Source organism: Rhynchophorus ferrugineus, unplaced genomic scaffold (assembly GCF_030347505.1).
Source record: "Rhynchophorus ferrugineus isolate W39M unplaced genomic scaffold, kcgeb_rfMv2 rfM3, whole genome shotgun sequence".
NCBI lineage: Eukaryota > Metazoa > Arthropoda > Insecta > Coleoptera > Curculionidae > Rhynchophorus > Rhynchophorus ferrugineus.
In genome coordinates this window covers 34,610,178-34,623,227 of record NW_027472582.1, presented here as the reverse complement: position 1 = coordinate 34,623,227, position 13,050 = coordinate 34,610,178, and the positions used below count along the sequence as shown (strand labels likewise).

Below are 13,050 nucleotides of genomic sequence, written 5' to 3'. Positions count from 1 at the left end.
ATTCTAAGTAATTGCTATTGTTGAATCACTGTACTCAACATGAATACATCGTGACAACATTTTACGTCATGTAATTAGAGTTGCTACATAATAATATTAAATTTATAAAAAATACATAATAATAGCTTGAATCGAGTGAAATTATGGATTCTTTGAAGATCTTATGAAGATTTAAGACTTACACAGCCCTAAATATCGCAAATGTTGATTTCCGGATTGGAGCCGTGTTGACTGATTCCAATTTCATACAACTTCAGTTTTCCACTATGCTTATTTCCTCGACAACTTATTTCTATTAAGTCATTATTACTTCTAATTAAAATCGACACCTGAAGAAGTAAACGAAGAAGTAAAATAAACATTTGCCGAAGATGACGATTATTCGATTCTAAGCTGATATTGAAGTAGATAAAATATTTGATGTGGATACAAAATCTCTAATACTATTTTAAGGTAATGTTGTTGACAGGTTTGACGATATGACGTTTTAAAGCACAGCTATGAAAATGTATAAACAGATAATGGGGAAACCGTCTAAAGTCCATAATAGACAAAACACTAGTAGAGATAATCACAGCCGATTTCGAAAGGAAAAAGTTTACAAAACGATCTATTCAGCATAAGCATGAGACAAATAAGTTAACTAGTAAACATATATATCTAGCATTCAGATATGTGGCTACAAATAGAAGAAAATAGAGATAGAGCACTGCATTAAGATAATATTGAATGATATTCAATAGAAACAAAATGAGTTGGTGAAGTTGGTTGAAAAACAAAAAAGTTATGGCGATGGGAGATCCAGAAGAAATAAATATTCAAACTAAAATGGAAATTCAGGAGATATTAAACAAAAATGAAAATATATAATATTATACGAATTGTGATGTTGCTGTGAGACATGGTTTATAAAAAAAAGGGAAAAACAAACATCGAGTAACGGAAATGAAAAAAGACAGAATAGTGACAATAATAACAATGAAAGGCAGGATCAGAAATATTATAATAAGAAAAGGCATCAAGAATATACCATATGGAATATACCAAACTTTAGGAAGCAATGGCGGAAAGGAGAAGGGCCACATGAAGACCTAAGTGAATCTGAGATGAAGGTAATAGTGAAATACTACAGAAAAACTCCGGGCCGAAACAAGAATATTGAGACTCCGAATTAATGAGTACACCAAATATAATGCACCTAAACTATTTAGTGACACAAAATGTCTGTTTAATTATATATATCTTTAGCAAAAACTGCTTGTAATTCATACAAATCACTCAACAAAAAGCTACTTAATGATGAGCTTTACCATAAAAAAGTATTTAACGCAATATATGCTGCCTCATATATTGACAATTTTTTAAAATAAACTCAATTCTTTGACTTTTAATGATCAGTAATGTAATAATTCAGATATAATTCCTATTTTTAATATCTCATCTAACTATAATGACAATATACCTGAAAATATTACCTACATTATATTTAATATTAATCATTATACTCAAATATAATCAATAAAAATACAGGAAGAAAATTTAAATGAAACTGAACGTATAATCTTTTAAATTTCTCACGTTCTAAAGGACAATTTAAAATTTGCAAAAATTATGTAGTCTTTATAATAAACCGCCGTAATTGAAATCAAAGGTCAAAGTATGTAACTACGTTTTCATTTTTCTCCTAAGCATTGTCTATCGTCAGAAAAAGCTAGAGTATGTTGGCACATTAAATTCAATTGTAAAGTTTCAAACTGTTATCACGTTTGTTTTGTTCATAACAAATCTGATAAACGAACCAATTCAATTGATAAGGGAAATATTTTTAAGGGGATAATAATGAAATAAATATAATTTATACTGTATTGGGTCAATCGCAATTTAATAGCTGCTGAAATGTAAACAATATGTTTTCTTAGTTCTGAAAAGATCGAATTACAAGGCATTAAATTACCTTTTGTGGAAAGTTTTCTCTTATTTAATTAGATCAAGTAAGAAGCTGCTAAAGTCATCAAATGATATTGGAAACTTACAGAGAACATACTGATAAACTGATGCGAAAGATCTCTTTTTTGTAGTTAATGCAGTAGGTCACAAATAGAAAAGCCTACCGTTATATTTAAATTAGCAAGGTAACCAATTTTGCCACTACTTTTATCCTTTCCAACACTATGAGGCGTTTGTCTATTGTTAGTAACTAGGAAAGATTTACATAATTTTTGAAATGTTTTACATGAGTTTTGATGGAATAACCCTATTTAATTTACCGCTTAAGTTTATCAGTTTGTATTACAACTCAATTACAAATACATTCAGTATAAATTTCCTAATTTTAAAATGGCTCACTTACTTTCCACATGTTTGCTCAGCTGGGGGATGAATGCTCTCCATATTACAATACATCACTTCATATATGATATAATATAACTTAAATTATCTATTTAATACACACCTACACTAACCTACACCTTAAGACAAGTTGCATCGTTTGTTGTTGCTGTCGGATTTGTCACTAGCTATACTTTAGTGCATACGTGTGACACTCACGTGAAGTCTCATTTGGCCATAATTATTCTGTAAAACCGTTTCGGGTATAGTTGCAACTTTACTTCCAGATACAAATACATAAAATATACGCGCAAAACAAATTCGAATCAGAACCTCTTTTGAAAATTTGCCACATGATATCTCAATATATTTTTGCCTAGAACCATGAAGCTCAGGCTCACCGAAATTTGTCAGATAGTCGCAAGTCTTCAAAATCTAATAACAATAAGACTGTGGCCAATGCTTATAAAAAATAAGCCGAAACACGGTGTTTCATTTGTAACAATATTTTTGTTTGGAACATTACCTAATGAGTGTCTTATTTTGGTTTTTATTAAATTTTTTTTTCTGTTTGTAATACATTCACAATATTTTTAGTTTTGGAGCTTTTGTTGTGTTGGACAACTATTTTAACCGAAAAGGGCTATTGGAAGGGACATCGAAATTCATATTATCTACACCACTTTAGCGTGTTAAAAATATAATATGATAGTCCAATCTATTAATATGGCATCTCATCGATGATAATTTTAGCTAATTATAAGTGCTTAATTGCTTTAATATCCATATAATGGTAGAATAAATTTTGCAGTAGTCTAATTTACAGGCTGTTCTCTCTTGAATTCATTCAATTAACCCGAATCAAATTGATTATCTAGATAAGAAGGCATGTTGGCTTTTGATTGGCAATCGTTCTGCAGTTACTCGAAGCATTTCTTGATGCACTTAACTGAAGTCCGATGTAAGGTCACAAAAAGTGGATTGGAGGTGCTCAAAGAGCCCTAGCAATAAACATTCAAGTTTTTAAAAATATCCCTAGTTAATCTTATTTATATATATAATTTATGTTAATCAACAATTTTAGACGTATATTTATTTAATTAGGACTCTGATATATATTTTAAATTATGCTTAGTGGACAAAAGCAAGATATAATAAATATGTATAAAATAAATATACGATACAAACACAAATTTCATAAATAAAACAATAACCAACCAATATATAAAATGTAAATAAATACTATATATTTAAAATTAAAGTGTAATATAACACAGTGGATTATGGAGACAAAATATAAAAATTATAATATAAAGATATAAAATAATAATATAAAAAATATAATACATAGAATATTACATAAACAGTAAATAAAATATATTGTAAGGATTATAAAAATAAAATAGTTTGGTTTCCCTAAAATAAAATTAAATAGATAACTCGGATTAAATAGAATATTGAAAAATTTAATTATTTATTGATGTCACACGATACCAAAATGCGTCGGATCATATTTCCTAGTCCATAATGATCATATAAAGGAGGAACGAACATCGCCAGTCATAAGATACAAATGTGAGAATTGACAATGTCCGATCATTAACCCGTTTAACAGGGTCTGTTTATACCCTTTAGTAGACACTGTTAAAGAATAAAAAATATTGCTTAATGAACCATTATTATTATTATTAACATTAGTTATTTTGGTTGTAATAATGGGATATAGGACCATATAATATGGGAGACTAGGAATATATCTGCCCTCTGGAATGGCTTCTTTAGTTGCGGAGTGTGCTGTGTGTGTTATTACGACCCAGGCAATTGATACTCTTCCTTTCTTTTTCTACAGATGCGGACAGTCATAGGGTGTTTGAAAGATGCATCTTCAATTTCCAGAGTAGACGTAAGGGAATCAATACAAATCAACCAATCACCGAACTTAACTTTCAATACAATCTGTAGAGCCTTTCAGGCAGCTATGCCGAAAATATGGATGAATATTTATGATGTTCATAAGTTTCCATTATAGAAGACCTATAAAGAGCTCTGTCTACTCTCTCTGTGACTTGTAACTATTCGTGTATAAAACTTAATAGATTTGACCAAACATGCCCTTGAGGATGTTAGAACCAAAATTATCCTTACTATGAGCCGTTAGGGATCTATTTGTGGGAAACGATGGAAAAATCTATGGTGGAAGTGATGTTAAACTGGAGACATCAACTTTGTCTATATTAATGTGGATCATTTATATAATCTTAAAGAACTGAAAGATCTGAAATAAAAGATCGTGCTCTACATGATGATGTAATAGATCTGCTTCTAGTTGACAGATTTAGTAAGTGTGGAATGCTTCACGATTTTGCGTATCATTCTCGCGCAGGGGCAATGTTAATCTTTTTTATATGGTACCAATTTTAGTATATGTATAGCCGAAGCGAGTACTCACTTTACTGATTTTTAAAAAATTAAGAATTATTGACTGAAAACAATTATTATATATTATAAGTATTTTATTTTACTTTGCGAATCATAGAAAACAAGATATTTAATAGACAATAGCATTTACTTTTGTTTTACTTTACATTTAAAGGCATTCGGGTTCAGGCAGGGTCAGAATACTAACAAGTAAATCGCGACGAGCGTCTTGAAACGATTTCATCTTCTGTTGAACCATCATAAGCTCTTCTACTTCCATCGATTCCAGCTTGTGCATTGATTCGTTGACGGCGCTGAAACTTAATTCATCCGAAATGGTAGTGTTGGCGCTACTAAGCCCCAATTTCGATAATCCTTTGATGCTTTGTGGCGTAGCTGTACGACTAGATCTCATGCCTCTGGATACATCAAAACTGACCATGTCGCTGACATTTTCCAAAGAGCAACTTTGTTCAGATGAAGCCCCTCGACGTGAAGAGACGTGGCTTCTTCCACGTGGAGAAGGTTGTCGAGGGGGGGCCAGACGACGAGGACTAGGTTTACTGGATTGATTGAAACTAAGCATATCGCTTGCTTCTCCTAGAGAACAACTTTGGTCTTTCGATATGCGTATACGTGGTAGTTGTAACATTTTGTTAGGACTTTTATATCGAGGAGGAGAGGGTGAAGGACTTCTAGATGAAGGACTTCTGGGTGAGGGACTAGATGGCCTAGGAGGGACTGTTAGTGGAGTAGCCGGGCTACGATATACTGATGGTTCTGGCGCGAAAAGATCACGACCCAATCTAATTGGCGATAAACGTGGACTGGGAAAATTAGCAGGAATAGGTACTTCTAAACGATCAGGAACTGGTGTAGAGCTAGGACAGTAGTCGAACTTCCCTGATATATTATTAGAAGCACAGGTCGTATCCCTCTCGAAATAAGACGGCTCGCAACTTTCTCCATATACCTTACGACCACGACCGTATTCTTTAAAACTGGACATATAATCCCTTCGTTCTTCTTTTAATGGACTAAGAGGTGGTAAACCACGTGCGACAACACGATCGCCGATTTTTCGCTCGAATTTGTTTTCGGGATTAGTTAATGGCGGATAATATCTGGGAGGTCGAGACAATTTTGCTTGTAATTTGGCGATGAGAAGTTGGGAATCTTCATATCCTTCCGGAATTTCGACAACGTTATGCTCATTGGGATCTAATGTCCCACTTGGAATGATTACTCTTTTCGGCTGAGCTTCAGCCATTGTAATGTATTAACGATACTGTGCAATTTAGTGGTACTAATCACTGGAATTTAGACTGGATAAAAACGAACCGTGTCTAATGTTGTCAATGTCAAGTTGAATCGGCGTTTGTCACCAAGACGTCTACATTTATATTCAAAACATATAAAAAAAATAAGTGAGTTGGGTAATTTGCACAAGATATGGAAATAATTATCGAGAACTAGTATTTTAGTTAACGCTCCGAACGTAATAATGTTCTAGGATAATACAAAATATTGATGTTCCTAAAAGGATTAATCTCATATTTGATATTATTCCTCTAAAACTGAAATAATTATTCGCCAAAAGTTTATACAAAGACAAAATTAATAATAATACCCATAGAGAAATGTGTGAACTTATATGGTGTTCAATTCAAAATAAAAAATCTGCCTTTTTTTACTATAATTGTTTTATACAGCAATATCTTGTTATTTAACGATAACTTCGATTTGCGCCTAACAAAACAATACATTTGGATTAGTCTAAGTTCAAGTTGTTTTCGTTTAGTAAGTATGTGCTTCTTCCAAGTTATATAGGCCCTTTCTTGCCAGTAAAATGCGTTAGAGCATTTTTACTGTTAAATCCTAAGTATGGACACAGTCACTAAGATATCTCAAAAAATTAAAAACAATATAATCTTGGATTCACCGAAAAGAAACAGTCCTCATATGAAGCGGGTGATGACGGATCAAGATCAGCTTGATCAGAGATAAACATAATTTAATACAATTATTTCAGAGGAAACTGTTAGTCCGGAAAGTATCCACAAGAAAGTTTAGAAATATGCAGCTTTTTGAGGGATGCGGACCATCCCTTCATACACTGTTAAGTAATATAGGTTTTAAATGGTATAAAGATAACCCATGAAGAGGTCGAGAAAGATTACAAGCAAGAACTGTCTGGATATGTGGAAAGAAGCATTGTTTACAATAACATCTTCGGTTTGGATGAACTCGATCAGGCACATTGAAGAATAAATGGACAAATAGTGGAATCTTGAACAAGTGTTAGATATATTGGAAATTAATCGCTTACTTATTCACTTGAATAATTATTTCGAAAGTAACAGTGATTTAATGAAATTTTCGGAATGTAAGATTATGATTCAATGTTGACCAATACCAAGAAAGAGTGATGAAATTGGAAACCACTAAGGTGAGTATAAAATTGATATACTTTAACTGTAGAAAATCGTATTGTATGGTGTGAAAGATTTATGTGTGTAATTGTTCAGAATATGCATGAGATTTATCAAGAAGAATGTATACAGGTAGTAACAAAACAAAAAGGACAAATACAGTGATATCAAAATGACTTTACAATGAAACAATGCACCGAAGGAAACAAGAAGTAAACGTAGAAGGTAAATTGCTCTAAAAGGAAAGTAAAATACACTACTTAGATACACATTTATTAATTAGGTGGATTAGGCATGGGATACCACGACATAAAAAAAGCGCCTAGAACTCATAGGTGGTTTGGAAAAGAATTCATTGTAAATATAATAAAACACAGCCCTAACTTACAAGCTATTATGATGGTATAATTAATTGTAATTTAAGATGTACTATAATGTTAAAATAAATTGTTTTTGATTACATTTTTGTTTCATTATTTTATTTAGATTAGAACTTTGTTATGTCAGAGCTAAAATGAACTAAAACTCGCAGTTAATGCGGCAAAATTACAACATTTTAACGTGATTAATTTAGATGGCGTGAGTTTACTATTTTATTGAAGGGACTATATATCAATCTAGATGCAATCTAAATATATAGTAATAAAAATGACTTGGCTACTCTTATATATAGCTAGTATTGGCAACATATATTTGAAATGATGTTTTACGGAGATTACTATCTAACCGATTATTTTATTTAGATTTTAATTACTAAATGAATTTGATGTTATTTTATTCGGCTCGGTTTTGTCGTTTATGATCGTACATTTTATTTATATCACAATATTATCACCGCAATATATAAATAATAATAAAAAATTTAAATAAACTTTGGCAAATTCTATCATTGCCAATATATGGTTAGGAATAATTTATATATTATAATTCACTTAAATTCATTTCGGCTTTCTGTAAATAAGGCATGTTAAAAATTTTATAACTACTATAAATTTATTCATAACCTTTTTTAAAGTTATACTGTAAATCATGATAAACTTTCTTGGAATATATTTTGTAATATCTAAAAATTTACAACTTATCTTGACTAATTACAACGTTATCTATATGATTATTAGATATAAATTAAGCGACATGTGTTTTAAATTTATATTTGTAATATTATTCTTATTATTTATATTTAAATTTACATTAATATTGTTTATAGGTAAAAGTGTGATAAAGCCATGATAATGTCAGCATCCATAGTTTGGAGTTCAGATAATGTATTGCATTTAGATAAACCCAAACTTCTAAAAAGGAAACTCTAAATTAGATCTATAATCTAATGCTATAATTTTTGTACTAAATGGTGTTAATATTTTTCATAAAATAAATTATCATCCCAGCGGTGGGTAAAATCATGAATGCAGATAAACATAAGTATTCATTAGTTAAAGAAATAAATGAAATAATTAATATAATGTAATGTTAATTTAAAAATAGTATCCACATCTAATTTTTGGCCATCCAATAAAAATATACAAGAGGATTTATACAGAGTGCTCACCACCTATAATTAAGAATAATTGAAATTTCTCATATTATTTTAACGTTTTAATAATATAAAGCATTATGATAATAATACAAGAAGTATATATGTTCTATAGAGTCGTTTAATACGATACTGGATATTCCACAAATTGCTCTGGTCTTGTAATGTGTTTACATTATGAGGGTTTCGTTTATATTGTAATGGAATTGAACCGGTAGTGTCGTTTATGCACTTACTTTGATAAAACAAAATCTTGGACAGACGTTTTAAGTTCAGGGTATATGACCACCAAAGGCGAATTGCAGTAGTTCAGTAGTTTAGTCGTAGACTAATGGAATTTGGAGTTACCAAAACTTTGTTATGAAATTTGGAACTAACAGAACAAGGCGCGGTCGATACTCACAAACAATTATTCTACAACTGTCTACCTAGACGATATAACAATCATGTACATCCTTTTTTTCAGGCAAAAGGTGCTATATAGCGACACTGATATGAGCCTGATTGACCAACTATGATTAGTCTAGTTGTGATATAAGTTTGAATCAAGGATTTCGTTTATATAAAATAGGAACAAGTCGCCACTTCTTTCTGTCAAATAAAGTAGTTCTCAAGAGAATTAAATTTTTTGCTTTAAACACTACGTGTTTCATAACTAACATACTTAGTGGAGTCCGTTCGATTTTTTTTCAATTAATTACATCTTACATCAAATATGTTTAAACAATCTTAGTCTACAAATTAATTTATTAGTAATGTTCTGTTTAACTTACATTAATACACAAGCAAGGCGATAAACAGGATTAATACATCAGTATGTATTTCCCAAATTAAAATAAAACTAATCTAGTTAAGTTAAAATTAAGAATATACTTATATACTAAACAAGTTCGTGTGGTTTGGTTCGCTTTAATCTTATGATTTCCTGCGTGTTATCCAGTAGCTGAATTGCTTCCACGTTGCTATTATTGTAGAACTTCGTTTTGGGCACGCTGAATTACTAGTTGGTTTGATGTCTTAATGCAACCCCTTATTTGCATCCCAAAGTCTAAATTGGCTTTATGAATTTCTAATAAACCAATCTCTTTGATTTTAGGTCAAGTTGAGAGTATCTTCCGACTAACCAGTACAGTTGCTTGACTTTGAGTCTAATCTGCTCTGCTTTTTGTCTAACAGAATCAGCCAAATCGTTTCGTCGCAACGCAAAATTAACATGGAGAGATTTAGAGCTATTAAGCTGTGTTTTCCAGTTTTTAGTCCATTTAGATTGCCTTTTCTGCCTTAGACAGAAATACATCTTTTGGCATGATAACTGTGTCGTAGGAAAATGTTCCAAGTACTGTTTCTTTTGTTGTAAGTCTATTTGAAATGTACGTTAAATGGTAAACATTAAAGAGGGAACAGTAACATACAATTTTATTATTTATTTAAAAAATACAAAAATTAATATGTCTCAACGAAATTATTAATAGTACAAAACGTTTTAAGGCGAATATATAGCCTAAACAGTTTGCGGTAGAATTCATCTTTTATTAAATTAGATAGTTATATCTAGAAATGATACATTTTTAAGTCAAGGGCATGATCATATCAGGAATATGATGCGTTGTCGCATATGATTCGAGATATTTTTATACTCCGCTGGGTATTGTGACACTTTAATATCAGATGATGTTTATTTATATGTTTTAGATGACGTCTATCGACAAATTGCGTTCAAAATATAAGCTATTTTAGAGCTATTGAAATAAATCATTCGTTTAAACTAAATATTATTTTTTAATTTGATTTAATATATTTGATTTCATTATCAATGTTTAAATACAGATTTAAATATTTTACAAAAAATCCGACATTTACTGATTGTACAAAATCCAATAAAGGTGTGAACCGATATTTTTACTAATAATGCCAATGACTGGTATAACAGGTCAATTGAAAAGTTCCCGGCTTGATACATAGATGGCGCTACTAGAATTAAATGAATATGTTTTTTAGTTGGTCCTAACCCTCAAAAGATGCGTGTATAAATTTGACAGCTGTCGGATCATTAATTTGTGAATTATAGCATTTTGAGTGAAGCAACTTTTGTTAATGTGAAAAACATGGATAAAAAGGAATTTTGAGGAAAAAAAAAGTTGAAGCAAAAACTTGGCTTGATGACTAGTTTTCGGACACTATCCCAGGAAAATCAACCATCAAGGATTGGTAAGAATTGGGTTCAATGAACACCGAAGACGGTGATGGCCCAAAAGAGGTTGTTACCGACGAAAAAATTTAAAAAATCCACAAAATGATTTTAAATGACCGTAAAGTAAAATTGAATAAAATAGCAGGCGCTCTAAAGATATTAACTGAACGTGTACATTCATATTATAGTACCCTTTTGAGCATCATAGCTCACTTTTGACCAAAAACAACGACGAGTTGATGATTCGGAGCAGTGTTTGAAGATGATCAAGCGTAATAAACCCGAGTTCTTGCGTTGATATGTGACAATGGATGAAACATGGCTCCATCATTTTATTCCGAAGTCCAATCGACAGTTATCCGAGTGGACTGCACACGATGAACCCGCTTTAAAGCGTGGGAAAACGCAACAGTCGGCTGGCAAGGTTGTGGCGTCTGTATTTTGGGATGCGCATGGAATAATTTTCATTGACTACCTTGAAAAAGGAAGGGCCATCAACAGCGACTATTACATAGCGTTATTGGACCGTTTGAAGGACGACATCGCTGAAAACAGCCGCATTTGAAGAGAAAGAAAGTGCTGCTTCACCAAGACAATGCACCGTGTAACAAGTCAGTGAAAACGAACTGGCCACCAGCGACTATTTTCTGTTCTTAGATCTCAAAAAATGCTCGCTGGGAAGAAATTTTCGTTGAATGAAGAGGAGATCGCCGAAACTGAGGCCTATTTTGAAGCAAAGGACAAATCGTACTACAAAAATGGTATCGAAAAGTTGGAGGCTCGCTATAATCAGTTTATTATCCTTGAAGGGAATTATGTTGAATAAAAAAAACTAATTTTGCCAAAAAAATGTGTTTTACTATGGTAGACCGGGGACTTTTCAATTGACCTGTTAACTGAAGCTTGCTATAAAACATGTCAAATGCATTTAGTGATCAAATGATTTAATTATCATAGATAGTGATTAACTTAGCTTTGTTAATTCACTTTGTGTTATTCTTCCCATTCTTTAGTGATTCAACTCTTCTACTAAAATTCTATGTAAGGATATCCAAATTACCGAATATCAATATTATTTCCAAACCATAAGAAGATAAAAAGTTATTCAATTCTACCTTGTTACATAGGAGTTAACAAACAAATTAAATTATTGAAACTGCTTCACTGAAAAAAATATGACGGTAGATTTTTTCCGTTTTGGATGACATTTTCGTTATTTTGCAACTATTTAATATGCGGTTTAAGCTCATGATTGTCACCACAAGTAGAACGGACCAGAACAAAGAAAGAAATATATATTATCAATTATACAAAAACCCTTTATGAGATAAATCAATTATAATAAAATCGAACTAAATAAAGAATGCGCGTTTCATTCTGAAACAACTAAAATTGATATATGTTATTGATATGAATTATTATCGCTTTTGTTTGCATTCCAGTTTCAATAAAAGGGGACCATTTATCATGATATAAGAATTTAATCCAACAACCATAACAATTAGTCAATGGTAGTGAGTGTCCACTACTCAATAAATACTTTAAATATCCTTCTTCAGATTACGTTACCCTCTTTTTTTCAGATTACTCTCTATGATTTTAATCGATGTTTTTTTTTGAGCTAATTTCGTATTTTCAATCCAAAAGGTCAATTTCGTAACATAGTCGTTTACTCTTCATTCGACAACATTTCAAATTAGTGTATTCAAAAAATAAGTATTAATATTCAATCTCTGTTCTTGAATATGGCTGAATTGATTGAATTAACAAACAAATTTTTTCTTGATAAAATATTACCAAGGGATTAATCTGTTATAATAATTTAAATAATTAAATCAAATTGCCAAATCAGGGCGAATTACGTCACCGTTCAAAATATATCGATATATTTTTGTAGATTTTTTAGATATATCGATATTTTTTTAACAAGCCTAGGATGCAAATGTTACTTTGTTTTGAGCGAAATTCGACAATATCTCTTTTTATCGTTTGATGGTTTTATCTGTATATATACACGACCACACACTACTTTAGACCCCATACTTTCATTGTTTACTAATTGTGCGTTTTGGTGCGAATTTTTTTCCTGAGATTTTTTCCTGAAAATTTTAATTTTTTACTGAAACAAGATGTATTTAAGAAGTAGT

At 31.2% G+C, this 13,050-nt stretch overlaps 1 protein-coding gene and 1 non-coding gene across 7 annotated transcripts in view; both read right to left on the bottom strand.

The window, feature by feature from the left end:
- Window positions 1-13,050, bottom strand: part of Usp32 (Ubiquitin specific protease 32) — a 65,196-nt gene that overhangs the window by 16,985 nt on the left and 35,161 nt on the right. The gene's annotated exons all lie outside the window — the stretch shown is intronic.
- LOC143194527 (U6 spliceosomal RNA) lies at window positions 4,667-4,773 on the bottom strand. The gene has a single exon (XR_013005363.1). It is a non-coding gene; the product is annotated as a U6 spliceosomal RNA (small nuclear RNA).